The sequence below is a fragment of the Orcinus orca genome, chromosome 8 (genome assembly GCF_937001465.1).
Source record: "Orcinus orca chromosome 8, mOrcOrc1.1, whole genome shotgun sequence".
Lineage (NCBI taxonomy): Eukaryota > Metazoa > Chordata > Mammalia > Artiodactyla > Delphinidae > Orcinus > Orcinus orca.
The window spans coordinates 41350935-41370545 of NC_064566.1; the positions used below are offsets into that span (position 1 = coordinate 41350935).

The following is a 19611-nucleotide window of genomic DNA, read 5'->3' on the forward strand; positions in this document are numbered from 1 at the left end:
ACATTGTATAGCAAGTATCTTCTTTTTTTAAATATTTTTTAAATTTATTTTTTGGCTGTGTTGGGTCTTCGTTGCAGTGAGCGGGCTTCTCATTGCGGTGGCTTCTCTTGTTGCGGAGCATGGGCTCTAGACACGTGGGCTTCAGTGTTGCAGCACACGGGTTTCAGTAGCTGTGGCTGGCAGGCTCTAGAGCACAGGCTCAGCAGTTGTGGAGCACAGGCTTAGTTGTTCTGCGGCATGCGGGCTCTTCCTGGACCAGGGATCAAACCCATGTCCCCTGCATTGGCAGGTGGAGTCTTAACCACTGCGCCACCAGGGCAGTCCTATAGCAAGTATCTTCTAAAGAAATCTTTTTATTTGATCTTTTAACAAATATAGGCTGGGTGTGAGGGAAAGTAAAGTTATTACACAGTCTTATACTTAGTATTTTTATACTTTGCTTGACATTTGACTATTTTTAACATATTTGTGGCTTATAATAGGAATTTATTTATGTTTTTGGTTACATATGTTCTATATGCCTATCAATATGATATGGGTGTATCTATGTGATATGTATACCCTGTGGTATGGTGGTAAGTCAGCCCTTCAAATAAATCCTGATTTATTGCCTTTGTGAATTTCCTTGCTGTACATACTCCTACCATGGCCAATTTCAAGCTACCAATATGATGATAATGAACGTGGAGTTTGGAAGAGGTGTGAACATTTGGCTCCAGCACACCACTGTATCTATACGTGTGCATGTGTGTGTGCATGTAAATATACACATAATGTGTACACACACACACACCTGTGTGTATAGGTATGTATACTCCACACAAACACATATACATCTACACACACAACTGAGAGGGCTATGGAGTAGTGAGGAAGACTGAAACCGGTGCAATCCCACTTCTACCACTCACTAGTTATTTGAACTTGGAGGAATCACTTAACTCTTCTGTGTCTGTTTTCTCTTTTGCATAAAGTACATAATAATAGTACTATTAGGGAACCATTTACTGAAACCACCCGCCTTGGCCAGGCACGATAATAACCGCTTGCATGAGTTGTCTCACAACAGGAGGTCCTGATAAGGAACATGGTGCTGCCACCAAAAACTAACCAGGATAATTTGGGAGGGGCCAAAAGGAGGGAGGAGACGCCAGTCCACAATATATCCTGCCAACGTTTTTGAAACACTTACACTGGAAACCATCCTGACTGAGGAAGGGCCTTGAACTCGAGCAAATATGGGCACAGGCAAGATGATTGGCCAGAGACAACCCAGAAAGCTAACCCCATTACCATAAAACCTGAGACTGTGAGCCCCATGGCAGAGCAGTTCTCCTGGGTTCCCTTACCCTGCTGCTCTCTGACTGCCCGGGTGCCCCTTCCCAGTAAAGTCTTTTGCTCTGTCAGCACATGTGTCTCCTCAGACAATTCATTTCCAAGTGTTAGACGAGAGCCCACTCTCGGGCCCTGGAGCAGGTCCCCCTTCCAGGAAGAGTACCACTTAATAGACATGTTGTAAAGGTTAAATAAATTAACATATGTCAAGTGCTAACAACAGTAACACTTAAGAGCTATATATCAGCTATAATAATTGTTGCTGCTATTAACATATTATTTATAAATAACCATGTGTATATATAGTAATTTGCCAAGATCTTGCCCACCAAAAGCAGCTGATGCTCCACCTTCCTCTCCTCTACTCCCCAACCTCCGCCCCATCTCTCCCCTCCTTCCATTTGCAGGTTCAGGTTAGCCTTGTAGGGACTAAGTTCTTTCCCAGTCAGAATCAGCAAATCTTTAGACCTGAGGCAGGAGCTGTTCTGTTACCACGTCTCAGGTTGTCTGTCTTACCTACTTATCCCTCTCTATCAGTGCCTGGAGAGCTCCCCTTACTGGGTCATTACCCTGGATACTTAGCTACCTACCTTCATTCCCCAGTCTTTGAGTTCAGCAGTTGCCTCTCTTCTATTGGCTTCTGACCAGTGGCTTGCCTGATCCTTGCTCTGAATGAGAACCTGGATCTCTGGACCTTGACTGCTGGGTTCTAATCTCATGACTTTGCTATGGTTTGGAATCCTGACTGATGATCTTGTTCTGGACCGTCCCCAATTCCTATCCATTTTGCACTTACAATTCACTTGATCTGGGATATCTGTAACTATGATGGCCATTCAACCTGGGTTTTCCAGATAGTGTCAATTTTAAATATTTTGTCCTTTAGACACTAGTGTTTTGGTATATGAAGTATATTTCCCAGAGAATTTTTGACACCAGAGAGAACTATAAAATCCCATAGGCAAAATATGTCCTTTTTATTTTTTTAATTCAGAAAATATAATCAGGGTTTATCTAACCTTTTAATAAGTTCCCATACTCAAGTGACCGCCAGTCTTAATGCCCAGTTGCAAACCATGGTCCAGGTTCTATATATTACTCTATCAGGCAGTACTATATTACATGGTGGAGGTGATTTGGAAAGAAGGCACAGTTAAAAGGAGGACCCAAAAACCTCCTTGCCCCAGGTTTCAAATAATGGCCGGAATGTCACACATTCTATTCTCATTTTAAAAAATGATTTACTCCATCTGTGTGTACATATTGTAATCATCTGATATTTACAGTCATTTGAATAGAATGAAGACAAACAACTTGATTGTGTCTGTTTTCTTCCATTCCACTTCTTAGTGACCACATGTGTATCAGCAGCTATCTCTTAAGATGGTCTGCCCTGGTAAGCTCCTCCCTAAATTGAAAAGTGAATAAATTTCTGCAAAATCTAAAATCAGTGATTTGAGCTCAGTTACCCCACTCTATTTCCAACAGATTCAATCTCTGCTGGCAGATTTTCTGCCTCACCAGGCATTCAAAAGTGAATTCTTAAAAATATTCCGTCTGAGAAAACGTCAAATTCCACTAGAGCTCTAAACAACAATTACTTTTCTAAATCGATGTCTACTATTGAAATATAGTAATTATATTATCATTTTGTAGTTGTGGTGTATATGGGTTGCATGGGTGGTGGTGGTTGTGTTGGGGGGGGCAGGAATGGAGTAGGAAGGGGAGGGTCAGAGTTCAAAACCTTTTTATTCTTTAGAAACTTCCACACAAGCAACCCTTGGGTCCCTCTCGTTTTAGAACTGACTCACTCTAGCAGTTTAAATAAAATTCATTCTTTTCCACCTAATCCCCTTTATTAAGAGAGAAAAAAAAAAGACTAGGATTAGATAGAGAACTTAGCTAAGTCAGGAGGCATGGATTTTAAACCAGCTTTCTCACTAACTCTCTTGATGGATCCCCAGGAGGTCCATTCTGTCCATAGACAGAATTCAGGATGTCTGTGAATTTAAAAGGGGAAAAAAATTACATCATTATTTTCATCGATGTCTAATTGAAATTTAGCATTTCCTTCAAGAGCTCTCCCAATTCTGCCCTATCTTTCACTTCCTCCCATTTGTAGGCTTAAATTGCCCATGTAGTCCTTTGATTATTAATGTAGACAAGAAACCACAGAGTGTTAGCAGTACTTATGATTTTTCACCACGAGAAGTCAGACATTTTCTTATTGGTTTCACATTTGTTGCAGATATCTCAAGATATAATATCTATTCATCACTATTTCAGAATTATGGTACTTAATAGACTTGCTGCTACGTCTTATAATTTAACACGTTAAAAAAGAAGCACATATATTACTATATCATATATTTGTTTTTTAATATTCTGATAACTATATTTTGATGGAATTGGTTTCCTTTGGATTCTTATGTATTTTTAAAACATCTTTATTGAGATATAATACATATAACATAAAATTCACCCATTTAAAGTGCACATTTCAAAGGCTTTAATATAATCACAGAATTATGCAACCATCACTATAATCTAAATTTGGAATATTTTCATCACCACAAGAAGAAACTTGTACTCAATAGCAGTCACTGCCTACTCTTTTCCTCTCTATCCCTCAGCCCTTGGCAACCACTAATGTACTTTCTGTCTTTATACATTTGCCTATTCTGGACCTTTCATATAAATGGGATCATACAATATGAGTCTTTTGTGACTGGTTTCTCTCACTTAGCATGTTTTTAAGGTTCACCCAAGTTGTATCATGTACCAGGACTTCATTTCTTTTTATTGCCATATAATATTTCATTGCATGGCTATACCATATTTTGTTCATTCATATTGATGGACATTTAGGTTGTTTCCACTTTTTAGCTATCATGAATAATAGCTGAAATGCTATGAGCATTCATGTGCAAATGTTTGTGTAGATATATGCTATGTTTTCATTTCTAATGGGTTTATACCTAGGAGTGGAATTGCTAGGTTGTATGGTAACTCTGTGTTTAACCTTTTGAAGAATTGCCAGACTGTTTTCTAAAGTGGTTGCACCATTTTATATCATCTCCAGCAGTGTTTGAGGGTTCCGATTTCTCAATATCCTCTCCAACTCGTTATTGCATGGCTTTCTGATTACAGCCATCCTAGCGGGTATGAAGTGGTATCTCATTGTGGTTTTGCTTTGCATTTCCCTAATGGTTAATGACGCTGAGCACTTTTTCACATGGTTATGGGCCATGGGTCATGGTATGTCTTCTTTGGAGAAATGCCTATTCAAATCTTTTGCCCATTCTTTAATTGGATCATTTGTCTTTAATTATTGAGCTGCAAGAGTTCTTTATTCTGGATACAAGTCCCTTATCAGATCTAATTTTTCTTCAGGAAAAAAAATGGCAGAAGAAAAGAACAGACATGCTTAGAAAAATCCAGACCTTGGTGTCATTGTTTGATTATCCCTGTACATGAACCAATAAATCCTCCTTATTGTTTAAAAAAAAAATTTAGATTCTAAAATTAGATCATGGTGATGGTTGTACAACTCTGTAAACGTACTAAAACTGTACATACCTTAAATAGATGAATTTTATGGCATATGAATTATATTTCAATAAAGATGTTTTTAAAAAGACAAAAGAGGGGCTTCCCTGGTGGCACAGTGGTTAAGAATCCACCTACCAATGCAGAGCACACGGGTTTGAGCCCTGGTCCAGGAAGATCCCACATGCTGCGGAGCAACTAAGCCCGTGTGCAACAACTACTGAGCCTACACTCTAGAGCCCACAAGCCACAACTACTGAGCCCGCGTGCCACAACTGCTGAAGCCCGTGCACCACAACTGCTGAAGCCCGTGCTCCTAGAGCCTGTGCTCTGCAACAAGAGAAGCCACCGCAATGAGAAGCCCGTACACTGCAACAAAGAGTAGCCCCCACTCACCGCAACTAGAGAAAGCCTGCACGCAGCAATGAAGACCCAACACAGCCAAAAATAAATATAAATAAAATAAATAAATTTAAAATAAAATAAAAAGATAAAAGAATCCATTGCCTAATCTACAGTCATAAGGTTTACTTTTATGTCTTCTTCTAAGAATTGTATTGTTTTGGCTCTTACATTTAGGATTTTGATCCATTTTGAGTTTATTTTTGTACATGATATAAGGAAGGGGTCCATCTTCATGTACTGTACATTATTTTATGTTGTTAAAAACATTATTCTGAGAGGGAATCCACAGGCTTCACCAGTTTGACAAGGTGATCCATGTTACAGAAAAAGGGAGGAATCTTTGATCTAGAAATTGGACTATACCCTTACTTCCCTGGGTCTCAGTTTCCTCCCCTGTAAAATTCATGGGTGGGATTGAATTGGGAAGCCCCTTCCAGTTCTGTGGTGCTCTTTACTATGTACACATTATGGGCGGAAATCAATGATTCTTTTCTTAAGAAAATACCTACATATGACACCAGCTGCTTTATTTAAAAGGAAACCATTGTTTGGCAATCCAGGGAGGGCTCAGCCAGAGCTCTGGAAAGTGTTTTAAGGGGTAGAGGTGACACGATAGGGGAAGGAAATGTTTTCTATTGAAAAGCAGTCAATTGCCTTCAACAAGTTGCCAACAAACTGGGAAAAGACTTTTTTTTTCCTCTGGTTTCAGCTGAATGCCAGCTTTTGGAAGGTAAATAGAGTGGGCTAGATGAAAGGGTTACAAACATCCCCAAATGAGGGAGGGAATTTTTTTGTACAAAGTCAGCAGGAGGAGAGATGCCATACATGCAGCTGAGGCACCAACAGTGAAGTCATCAAAGGGGAAGAAAAATCAGGAAAATACAATCAGATCTTTGCTTTTACAATTGTAAAGGGACTTTTACAATTTTACGATTGTTCCTCTATATTCTTTACCTTTAAAAAATTTTTTTAAACCGGTCTTCGTTGCTCCATGCAGGCTTTCTCTAGTTGCGACAAGCGGGGTCTACGCTTCATTGCGGTGCGTGGGCTTCTCATTGCAGTGGCTTCTCTTGTTGCGGAGCACAGGCTCTAGGCACGCTGGCTTCAGTAGTTGTGGCTGGTGGGCTCTAGAGTGCAGGCTCAGTAGTTGTGGCACATGGGCTTAGTTGCTCTGTGGCATGTGGGATCTTCCCAGACCAAGGCTTGAACCCGTGTCCCCTGCACTGGCAGGTGGATTCTTAACTACTGCGCCATCAGGGAAGCCCCAGCATCAAATTCTTTAAGCTATTTGACCATTGTCTATATGCATTGTAATTTTTCCTGGAATCTATTTCTACACAGTGGAACTATAGATCATAATAATTATAAAAGGAAAGCAAAATGTTTGCAAAAACTTGTATTAAATATGCCATTTTTAAAAGACTACAGGATGCTCAAGCTGTACAAGTTTGATAATATTAAATATTTAGCAGGGTGTATATTTATGTGCCTTATAGTAAGTCTGGGATTTTATCACCTGTGTATATAATAAAGTGTCTATTTAAAAAAAAAAGATCAAAATTTGCCTGTTGGTGAGTTTGTAATTAGATAACAGAGTGAAACCACCTAGCTTATGACCAGAAAGCATGTGGAATTGTATCTTTGCCACTGTATTAAGTAATATTATGGACTGAATTGTGTTCCAACAAAGTCCATGTGTTGCTTTGCTGTATACTTGAAACTAACACAGCACTGTAAATCAACTATACTTCAATTTAAAAGAATCCATGTGTTGAAAAAAATAAATAAAATACTATGGGATATTTGCAGAAGGGCTAACATAGTCTCCTGAAATATGTAAGCTATCTACCCTGATGCATAGAACATGCTAAATTCTCTGTTTCTGCAAATTTTGCAATTTTTTTAATTAATTTTTTTGGGGGGTATAGTTTTTTTTTAATTTTTAAAAAAATTTTTTAATTAATTTTTTATTGGGGTATAGTTGTTTTACAATGTTGTGTTAGTTTTTGCTGTACGGCAAAGTGAATCAGCTATATGTACACATATATCCCCTCTTTTCTGGATTTCCTTCCAAATTTTGCAAGTCTTGTGTTGATATCCATTTAAATGAACAGTAAACCTTAATCAAGGAAGGGAAAATAATCCTTAGGGGCTTGAATGTCAGGACTTCCAATTTTCCTCTTCCCAGCACCTTTTCCTCAGGTTCTTCCCCCTTCCAAGAAGGACCGACTGACAATGTGGGGAAAAAGAGTGTGGGCAGAGAGGAAGCAGAGTCAGAGCTCAAGAGCCCTGCCAGGTAGTCAAAGGTCAGCACGGAAGGGACTGTCTATGAGAGGACGAGGAAGCTGACTTCTCTTGAGCCAGCTGAACTAGATGGCGGCCAGTCTCTATCTCCTCGCTGGGCTGGAGTCGAGTCCCCACGGTTTTATGGGGCCCCATAAAGACAAAAATGCTCTGTAGAACAGGGTCTAGCTTCACCTTTTTAGGTGAACAGGCCAGGTTTCAGCCGGGGGTCAAGGGAGAGAGGACAGAGAGGACCAAACTGGCATGTGCTGCTTCAGAAACTTACAGGCTTATTTGGAAAGACTGAAACTAAATAAAGACTTCTTATTAGCATAGAACTAGAGTTGTGAAATCTAGTCAAAGGGTTGTATGCAAGGATGCTGGGTTTTTATACATATACTCTCTCGGTGATGGGGAAAAACAGTGAAAAACAACATTCTAATTAGGGGAGAAAACTATTGTTTTTCATAAATTCGTAACATTTCTCATGCCAACAATTTTCTTTTGACACTAGAACACAGGAATGATGCTCCCAAGTTTTTGCCCCCCTCCTCAAATTGAAAAGGGAAGTAAAATTCTTTTCTCAGAAATAAAATGCACATTAAAAAAAAAAAAGAGCATTAAACTAACATTAGATGACTTATTCTAAATGATGTTCCCCTTTAACTGGACTTTTCTTCAGATTTTCTAAGAAGAAAAGTTGACATCTAACTCCATGTGTCAGTTTCTTTTTTTCCTTTGTAAAATTTTTTCTCACATTTACTTTCTGGTGGGAGTAGTATTTTATTGTTCTGTGAAAATCCAATTCCAATCCTTCAGTTATTATTATCAGTTATTAGACATTTATGGTCAGAACTGATGGACCTTTTTGCTCTTTCTGCATTTAGATGATCTCAGCTTATATTCTGGAAATGTGCATTGAACCAGAAGTGATATCCTATCGCCCCTGAGGACAAATCTTTCCAAAATGCCTGTCTAGCTCACTGTGTTCTTCACAGAAGGGAGAATCCTGAGGACTGGGTCCAACGGGGAGGAATATTGCCCAAGATGGCCTGAGACAACATAGCTGGATGGCGAGTCCCAATTTTCATCATCTTAGTTGAAGAGAGACAAGGTCGTGGCACAGAAGACAACCTTCTGCATTTGAGAGCCAGGCAAATGCACAGAAGCAAGTAGTAAAGCTGAAACCAGGGGAGTAAAGGTCTGAACAGAGCTAGGCGGATGGAGAGGGTCAAGGGAAGGATTTTGGTTCTGAAGCAACAAACCGGAAGCAGGTGCCAGAGTGCCCTTTTTTTTTTTTTTTTCCCCCCGGTACGCGGGCCTCTCACTGCTGTGGCCTCTCCCGCCGTGGAGCACAGGCTCCGGACGCGCAGGCCCAGCGGCAATGGCTCATGGGCGCAGCCGCTCCGCAGCATGCGGGATCCCCCCAGACCGGGGCACGAACCCGCGCCCCCTGAATCGGCAGGCGGGCTCCCAACCACTGCGCCACCAGGGAAGCCCCAGAGTGCCCTTTTATGTCAGCTGTTGAGGGCAGTTCTGCTGCTCGGAGGAGCCACCCAGCACTCCAGGCTAAACGCTGCAAAGCAACAGATATATCAGATCTATTTTTATTCTCTCTTTTATATACTTTATTTTCATCTCAGTACTCCATGTTTTTCTTATCCTTTCATTCTTCCTTCTGTGGGTTCCTGTTTTGTTTTTGTTTTTTTAAAAATTTTACAATTTTATTTATTTTTTTATACTGCAGGTTCTTATTAGTCATCAGTTTTATACACATCAGTGTATACATGTCAATCCCAATCTCCCAGTTCATCACACCCCACCCACACCCCTCCCGCCACTTCCCCCGCTTGGTGTCCATACGTTTGTTCTCTACATCTGTGTCTCTATTTCTGCCCTGCAAACCGGTTTGCGGGTTCCTGTTTTTAAACTCCATTCTCTACAGCTCTAGGCTCCTTTTTGGACTTTTTAATTTTGTTTTCTTTAAGAGTGTTGTAAAAACTAGCACTTTGGCTGTTTTTGTTTTTGTTTTTCTTTGTTCATGTAGTCTGATCTGGAAACCAGGACTTTATGTTGGCCTGGATTTCTCAGGTCTCTAATCAACTCTGTGGAAAGTGGAATAGCTTGGCAACAGACATAATAATAATAATTTAAAATAACAGTAAGCACAGAACTAAGAAATGAGATTCAAAAATAAGAAGGAAAGTGACATAGGCTTTCATCTGAAAGTATCTATTCTGGCCAACGGAGAAGCACCCTTACAAATCAGTTAATTACATCTCTCTAAGTAGAGAAAAGCAAAACCATAGGGAAATTCTACCTTCAAGTGTAAAGTTTGCTTTGTGTATTACCTTCTGGTGAAATTCCCAAACCTTTGAAAACCCAAGATGAAAACAATGGCTGCCTCTAGAAAGACTTCCAAGGATACTTTTAAAACAGAGTAGGTTTGTTTTTCTGGTACAACGACTTCAGAGAAGTTCTCACTTAAATCCATGCATGGTCATTTTATATCTCCCATTTATGCACGCTTGTTTGCTGAACTTAAGTTTAGTGAACGAGTTATTTTAAAAAATACTTTTTGAAATTACCCCCACCCTAAACAGCAGGACTGCTGTGTGTATACTAATGCTCTGGAAAGGCACAAGTCAGGTATTGGGTGTAGGCACAGGACAAACCGCATGGTCTGCCTTGGCAGCTCTGTCCTCACCTGCAGTCTGCCCACACACACACTGTCTTCCAAACGGTGCTCCTCTGATGCCAGATGGCTGACTGAGCTACTGTGGCAGGGAGCCTATGGGAGGGGAGGGAGGAGGGGATGTGGATAAAAATTTTATAAACTAAACTTCAAGCTGAAAACTTGATTTACCCTTTCAGCCCAATTCACATTGGAAGTCCCATCTTTTCTTAAAAATCTTGGACACTGAAGAGTTAAAAGGGTATGGAAGCTGGTGTAGCCTGGGGCTGTCATCCAAGGCCAGCAGCAGGAAGGGTTTGGCTCTGGCTAGGCTACAGACAGGCCATCTGGATGCAGGGAAGGCCTAGAATGCCAGAAGCAGCTTTTCTTTTTTGGTGTTCGGCTTCATTAAGTTCAGCCTGGGGAGAGTCTCTTTGGTTTAAGACCCAAACTGAGAGTCTTCTTTGAACAGGGATTTGATATTTTGAATTTTATATAAAACAAACACCCACTACATATACTCTTCCAGCAAAGAAGGTCATGAAAAGCAACGTCCTCGATTAAACATATTTTAAAAAGGATGTAGACCAGATTCACTAGACTTATAAATACATAGAAGCTATGTGTAGTCTTTAAATAACTTTGCTAGGAATAGATAAATCTGGGTAGGTTATCTGAGGAAAAAAAAATTCTATTTTTTATATAGTACCGCTCTGTGACTCTCATGAAGAATTCTTTCATTGTTTTTCCTATAGTTCACTTGGAAAAGCAGTTTCACCACACTGAAATTGCTTTTAGGTCTTTAAAATTATCTTCTTTCTTCATTTTTATTTTCTATTTAATTATATAACATTTGGCATAACGTTAACGTGGGCCAATTGTAATTCCTTTCACAGGAAATTTTTCTTTATTAAAATTGAGAAAAACAAAACTCTGCAGGGAAATTATAGCAACTTCCTACTCTATATCACTCATGAACATACACTCTGTTTGGAAACCACCCTCTTTAAGAGATATGATCTATTCTTCCCTAGCTATAGCAGTCTGTGGTGGATTTGTATGTGTTACTCTTAACAATGAAAGGAAAAGGTGAATGTAAATTCACTTGGACAAAACAAAGCAGGAAAGAGAATATTATCCTTAAGAGAATTCTTACCTTAAGGAAAAGAAAATGCACGTATCTTTCTGGGTGGGGAAGGTGAAGGGGGGAAGGGATGGGTGGGGATTTTTTCTCTCCAAGGCATTAATTGCCACCTAGCAGCAGAGGAGGGAATTGCGCACATAACTTTGGACTTCAACTCTAGAAAATATTGGTGTTAAAGGGCACATTACTTTTATTATGATCTAAGGAATTACTAGCCTACTGGTAGACTAGGGATTGACTTTTTTTCCTCTCTTGTAGCGAGGAAAGAAAAAGAACTACAACAAGTGAAAAATTTTGCCTTATTTATAAGAATGCTCTTTCCACCCTAAAATGTCTCTATTCTTTTGTTTCTCAATGGTTACCCTTGCCACCTCAGCAACAGGCCAAAGGAAAAGAAATTCTGAAGCCACTCTGACACCAAAAAAAGGCTGGCTTTGGCCCATTAAAGGAAGAAATGCCTCTTTTTAATATAGAAAGTAGTTTTCCAAACAATCTCAGAGTTATTTCTATGAAAATGAGATCAGAATATATTTTATTTTGTTAGGGCAATAAGACGCCATCTATTTTGAAAATTAAAAGACTTTTTACAATAAAGGATGAAATAATTTCCAGATCAAATGATTATTCAAATGTGTTAAAGAAGGGCGTCCTTATTTCAAACTTCACCAACCATGTTTTTATTTTTGTAGCAGTCAGCCATACTAAATGCCAAAACTTTAAAGGAGAGTCTCTATAATTGTGTTTCATAGATCTTGGCAGCTAAATAAAAGTACCTAAAAATTTTCAAAAGAGATTAATGCAAAATTAAACAGTTAAGAGGACTTCAAAAGCTAACAAGTTGAAAAACCTCTCGGCTTTACTCTTGGCTAAAAGTGTATCTTATTTAAGGTATTAGATATGGGGGGAGGGAGTGGTTAACTGTATACTTCCAATTTGTCACTTTTTATCCAAATAAATAGCAGGCATTGCCACTATATTGATTATATGAGCATATTATCACTAAGGAAGTCAGCAACATTTTGGAAGACAAACGCTGGTTTTAAAGGTAATAATAATAGTAGGTAATATTTACTGACTATTTACCATGTGCCAGGCAGTGTGCTAAGCACTTTAAATGAGAAATTCACTTATCACAATAATCATAAAAGATACTGGTCAATATGATCTCGATTTTACAGGTTTAAGCAACGAGAACAAGAACAACAACAAAACAAGTTCAGAAAGGTGAAATAAGTCATTGAAAGTCTCAGAGCTTGTAAGTAGCTAGGCTTAAATACAAACCCAGTTCTGTCTTAAAAGTGGAATGCCCCAGCTTTCAGTTCTTGGAATTCTCTCCTATCTATTCTCACCCCAATCTCATGGCTCTGAATAAATCTTCTATGATGATGACCCCCAATTTTGGATCTCCATCCTGGACCTCTCCACTAAACTCCAACTCATATGCTAACTTACTACTCCGTATCTCCATTAGAATGTCTAAGAGACATCCCAAACTTGAAATATACAAAACCATATTCATCATCTTTTCCCCCAAACCTACTCCTCCCATCTCTCCTTTGTCACATTTCATTGCAACTTTTTTATTCCATTTGCTCAGACCAAAAACGTTAGCCATTTTGAAACTTCTCTTTCTCTTACATGTCACATCCAATCCATTAGCAAAGCACTGTTGGCTCTGTCTTCAAAATATACCCAGAATCCAACTACTTCCTACAATCTCACCATTACAACTCTGGTCCAAGCCATTGTCATCTCTCACTTAGATTACTGTAGGCTTGATCTTGTTAACCTCCTTGGCCCCCTATAGTTTGTTCTCAACACAGTGTCAGGATAATCTTTTATAAAGTCAGTCCTGAAATGTCTCTGTTCAAAACCCTCTAGTAGCTTTCTATCTCACTCAGAGTCAAAGTCCTTATTGTGGCCTAAAGGCCCTATATTGTCTGCAGCCCCCAAACCACTTCCTCTCTGATTTCATCCCATACCATTCTTCCTCAGGAATTTTTGTCTGTTTTGTTTACTGAGGTATTCTCAGCATCTTAGTAATAATGCTTGGCATATAGTAAGGTAATCGACAAATATTTGTTGAATTAAAGAGAAATATCTGACTCGAAAACCTTTCCTTTTCATCATTCCCTTCTATGAGTATATTGGTGGCTTTGTGAGTTGAAGGTGATTGGCTGGATTATTTACAGTGGCTCCTGTATCAGAGCCCCACTTGTAGACGGATAGAAGAAACATTTTGATCTCTTGGGGTTTTAATGGCTTTAGGCTCCTTTAAGCACGATTTAAAGATTTGGCTCAGGGTACATCCTGATTTTTAACCAGCAGTTGCAAAATTGATCAGTAAGGGTATTTTGCAGAAAGAATAGGCCAGAAAAGTGGCACTACTCTGTTTAAAGACCATTGTTAGTCACTTCAGGATTTTTTAGAATTAAATAAAAATAAATTCGAATAAGAGCCAAGTTGAAACTTTCCTATGCACATGTAACATTTATTGTTACTCAACTATCTAGATGACATTCTGTAATAATTTCTTAATTTCTGGAAAAAAAAAAAGCATTTCTCAACAACTCAAGTATGCCAATGGCTTTTGTACAGGCCTGTCTTTTGGTCACACACACTGAGGAGGAAAATTATCTTATATACTTTAGATAGAATTCTAAAGTGTTAATCTTCCAAATTATGTCTATTAATTTCAATTTGCTCTATCCCAAGCTTTAGCTCTTACCCAAAGAGAATCTTAGCTTCTGAGTATCTATTTTAAAAAAAAAAAAAAAGTTGTAGTGGATACAGATAAGGCTACCTTTAGAGTGAGCTATCTAAAGGTTATCAAATGTTGGTTAAATAAATTATGATACATTCTTATGATGGAATACCTTCCGGTTATACAGACATTTAAAAGCATGTGACATGAAGAAATGTTTGTGATGTAATGTTTAAATTAAAAAGCAGGTTAAAAATAAGCATATATAATTGGATACAAATTTTTGTGGCAGTTTATTTTTTTGAGATATTAATTCTATGTTTTCTCCTATCTCCCTGCTTCTTGACCTCTTTCAAGCAGGTATCCAGACCTCAGATTCCTCTAAGGCAAAAAGCAAAAGCTGCATGGAGACAAATATAGGCTCTCCCTATATTGTGAAATGAGAAGGGGGAAAAAAGAAAGGAATGCCTTTGAGGATGACGTGGAAGAGAGATTCCTCAGGATTTAGGAGATGGAAGCCCATAAGTTGAGTGAACATCTAAGACTCCTGTCTTGCTCTGTGACAAAACCTCAGAGAGGAAGGCTGCACCTGGGTGCAGGGGGTGCCAAATTCACTCACTTGATTCCGGATTCTTGAGTTCTCAGGGTGGTAAGAAATATTGGAGTCCTCAGACCTGAAGGGAAGATGGCACAAAAGGGAATCTCAGCAGTAAATCAATGTGGACAGACGACCAAATAATTTGAGGTAATTCCAGGTATTTCCACAATGATTAAGGCCCTAGAAACTTTGTACAATCCTGGATGGAGAGGAAATGCTCAATAATAACTGAGATTGACTTACTCACCAACATGGCAGGATGGGAACTCAGGGTTAGATTCATGTTGATCTAAAGAAATGCAATATTTCTTTCTATGGAATGAGTCACACCCCACAATATGCATATGCACACAAAGACAATGTACTATATATTATAAATATTGGAAAATGTATTACCAGGATAATTTTCCTCCCTTCTTTGATAGATATTATTGTAGGGGGAAAATGACTAAATTTCTAATAGTAATTTTCTCTACCTAGTGGATTATATGGGATTATTTTTCATACTGTCTGCATTTGAAAAAAATTAAAATAAATGTATATTCCTCTTATAATTGGAAAAATATAAAACCAACTGTAAGCTGACTTCTTTCCTATATATTTGAACAGGTAGAAACAGGAAAGGGCATATATCATTTTAGGTTCTATTTTCCAGCTATTTCAGAGCCACCAATATTAACGTGCTTAGAAGTATAATATAAACTAAACTTCAAGAAAAGATAACAGATTTTTCTCACATTAAAAAAACTGGTGTATACCTCCTACACCCTGTAAAAACTGAAAATATTTTTGTATCTGTCAGGGTCCCAGCAAGAAACAGATGGCACACTCAAAAGGGGCAACTGAAGAGAATATAATCAGAATGTGAGGAGGGAAACAGCAAGAGATGATGATGCAGTGTATTTATTACCCCAACCTGGCCAACGTGGAGGGAGAGAGGGTAATAAATACACTAATCTCTGTCTCCTATTGCCTTTTGATCTCCTGCTAGTGCTCTCCATCAGCTGAGCTCAACCAGAAGCCAGAGGGGAAGGGAACTTGCTGATGTAACCTCTAAAGGGTGACGCAGATCTATAGGGGCAGCAGAGAATATCTGGCACAGTGACATTAAAGTACAAGTAAATCTGTCATTTTGCTATAAATATTTCCAAATTTAAAGATTTCTACTAGAAGAGTACTATAAACAGTTTTGTACTTTAATCTTTGAATTGGAATATCTGCAATATATTTGGAATTATCACTACTGCTAAAGTACTCTTACTCATCCACGAATTCTAAACTTTATTGAGTACCTAGCTTGTATGATACATTAGATATATATATTATACAAACAAATATAGCACAGTCCCTGTCCTCCAGGGGCTTGATTTACTAGATGGAGACAAACTGTAAATAAATATGTACTATTGTTATATGTGTGTAGCAGGATGTTAAAATGGGACTTTCTGTCTCAGTTTTGGCTGAGGCTCTAAGGAAAGTAAAGTGCCAACTATTCCCACATTCCACAGTAAAGTGGAAGACCACCAAAATTAGAAATTAAAAAACAGAGGGGGGCTGCTTTTGCCACTTTTAACTGTCTACCCATTTCCTCACTTCATGCCTAGGGAGAGAGGCTTTAATGGAAATTAGATATAGGACCCCTAAGCTGGGCATCACGGTGGTGGATTAGTGTCTGGCTTATATCTGAGGAACTCATTCATTCAATACTTATAGAGCACTTATTAAGTATAGACACTATTCTAGGCACAGGTGACTACAGAGGTGAACTAAATAGACGAAAATCCTCTGCCTTCATAGAGCTAACATTCTAGTGGAATCTAGGCAGCAAGAAATTTTGGTTGGCTAACTGTGAAGATGAGTTTTCAATTTTGTCAAAGTCTATACTCCCATAGATGTGAGGCAAAGCCATTCCGTGGGTGTTTCTTTCGGTCAGATATGGGCTACCGGCGAGGATCAAGTGGAAGTGTGAGGAGACCTCCACAGTAAGAAGCTGGAGGTGTATACAACAGATGCTAGTAACTGACACTGAACTTTAGACGAGATGACATATATTTACCCAAGTGCAAGTGAGGGACTGTTTACATTTGCTCACTGGGGATGGAAGTGTTTCCAAAGAATGCATAAAGTAACGAGTCAAGTGTAAACACCTGCTGATCTCAGAGAGCATCAACAGAACTGTACTAGCCACGTTAAGAACTCTCTTGCCCTTTCCTCTATTTCATCTGGGGAGAAGTAAGGCCACCGAGTTGGTGGTGGTGGGAGGGGGCATGAAGAGAGATTTTAGGCTGGGACATAGAGAAGAAGTCAACCATTCGCCTTTCACCATGGCAGGCTCAAGCTGGTTAGAGGAGGGAAAGGGCTTTGCTATTATCTGCCAGTTATTATTATGCTGGACTTATTAACTACTTATCTGAGGCTATTGAATTGCCTAGTTAACTTTTCTTTTACTTGAATGTCAGAAGAGTCATGATATTTGTGCCATATTTCATTCACAGAGCAGGGAAGAAATAACTCCACAGGATGTGTTTTAACATGTGGTGGGAAAGTTTTGTGCAATTGCACCCTACATATCTCATTTGGCAGGGAGCTCCTACAAATCAATGAGAAAATGATTAACAAAATAATAAATTGAGAAAAGGAATTAAATGGCAATTCACAAAAGTAACATAAACAGCCAAGAAATATATGAAAATATTTTTTTACTAGTAATCAAAAAATATAACTAAAATTACAGCAAGAGTTTTTTTGGGTTTTTTTTTCTGCCTATCAACTTGAGGAAGGTAAAAAGTTCATACACTATCCAGTATTGGTGAAGGTATAAAGAAAGTGGATTCTCAGGCAGTCTAGAAAATATACTGATACAGCTTTTCTTTTTTTTTTTTTTTTTTTTGCTATTTTGCCATATTTATCATGATTGAAAATGTGGGTTCCCTTTGGACTTGCAATTCTATTTCCATGAATTCATCATAAGGAGGTAATCAGGAAAGTACACAAAATGTGTGCATGTAGAAGAATATTCATTATAGTTTTGTTCTTTTTGGGTTTTTTTTTTGCGGTACGCAGGCCTCTCACTGTTGTGGCCTCTCCCATTGCGGAGCACGGGCTCCGGACGCGCAGGCTCGGCGGCCATGGCTCACGGGCCCAGCCGCTCCGCGGCATGTGGGATCTTCCCGGACCGGGGCACGAACCCGTGTCCCCTGCATCGGCAGGCGGACTCTCAACCAGTGTGCCACCAGGGAAGCCCTACAGTATTTTTATAATAGCAAAAACTTAGAAATAATCTAATTGCCCACCCATAGTTAAGTAAATTATTGTATTTCCACACAACTGAATACTACACAACTATTTTAAATAATATAGATTATTACTTATGGACATGTAAAGATGGCCACAACTTTTTATGTCTAGTATAAAACAGTTTAATATGATTTTACTTTTAAAAAAGATATATTTATTATATATATATATGTGTGAGGCACATGAATATATAGAGATATGTAGAAAAGAACTATCAAAATGTTTATGTGCTATATAATCATTTTAAATGATCATTTATTTAATCATTCATTTAACACTATTTATTAAGCTCTTAATATGTGCTAGGCATTATGCTAGGTGCTGTGAAAACAAAAGAAAACAATGTTAATTCAATCTGCTAAACTAATAGTGATTGTGAAAAATGACAACAAGCAGTACTGGTGAGTTTAAGAAGGGGAGCACTCTCATATACTACTGTTGAGAATATATGTTGGTAAAACATTTCTGGAGAGCAATTTAGCACTTTTTATGAAAGACTTAGAAATACCCATTTCATTTGACCCTACAATTCCATTTTCAGGAATTTATTCTAAAGGAGTATAAATGTACACACAAAAAATATGTCAAGCAGCTCATAAATGAGTTGCTTGGGAGAGGGGTAACCTAAATATTAAACAATGGGGATTTGGATAAATAAAGTATCATATGTTCACAATGCAGAATACTAGGGAGTCAAGTTTAACCTAGAAAATGTTTAACAGGAAAAAATGTCCAAAATATACAAGTGACAAGGTTTAAAAAGAAGAGTGTGGTACTAAACTGCTCGGAACTTGAGCAAATCACTTCAATGATCTGAGTCTCTTACTTCATCTGCAAAGCTTAGATACTTAAGGACCCTCTCAACTCTTACCTTTCCTGAGTCTAGGTACTCATCCTTTCTTCTTTATAAAGAAAATAAGTCATCATTGGGAGTCGGTAAATGTTAGGTTGGCAGCTTATTGCAGAGCTGTCCTAAACTATTTCATTTGGGGATTTACTAAAAGATTGCTCACAAAAGAGAAAATACGTGTCTTGTAAGAAAATGTCCGCCTTTTTCCTTAGTAGCCTAATCTTTCAGGCATCGTGCTTGATTCTGAGGGCACACAAAGACATTAGTGCCCTCGAAGAGTTCAAAGTCTCTTGGGCGGAGGGAACCAGTAATGACGTTAAAGAGTGATAAACGACAACAAAGCCTTGAAAGATGAGTTCTCCAAGGAGTAGGGAAAAGTATTCCAAAGTAGAAAGAAAAACATGTCTACAAACAAGATACTCGAGGAAGAGTATGGTTCACACAGAGAAACGAACCATTATTTGTGGCCTTTCTTGCAGTCTCGTTCTTCTCACACTACACAACACCCCACATCTCTGTGGAAGCTGAAGGAGAGGTTGAGCCGCACACTCGCTCACCCGGAGTCTCAGGTGCATCTGGCCTGGTCGGTGAGAAACTGGCGGGAATCTGCAACACACAGGGAACTTCACTGAGGACCCAAGAAGGGCGACTTGGTAGTGGCCGCCTAGCAGCTCTTAGCTCCCGCGGGGACACCTGTCCCGGGGTTTCCCGCCTATCTCAGTTCCTCCTGCTTCCCAGGCCCCGCCCACTCCCGAGCTCGCTGAGAGCTTTG

At 38.9% G+C, this 19611-nt stretch overlaps 2 long non-coding RNA genes across 2 annotated transcripts in view; both read right to left on the reverse strand.

The window, feature by feature from the left end:
• LOC125965222 (uncharacterized) overlaps positions 1–19611 on the reverse strand; it is a 420463-nt gene that overhangs the window by 276022 nt on the left and 124830 nt on the right. The gene's annotated exons all lie outside the window — the stretch shown is intronic.
• On the reverse strand, positions 3066–19537 carry LOC117196366 (uncharacterized). Its single transcript, XR_004476503.2, has 3 exons — positions 19295–19537; positions 14714–14768; positions 3066–3335 (listed from the first exon to the last, which is right to left on the reverse strand). It is a non-coding gene; the product is annotated as an uncharacterized LOC117196366 (long non-coding RNA).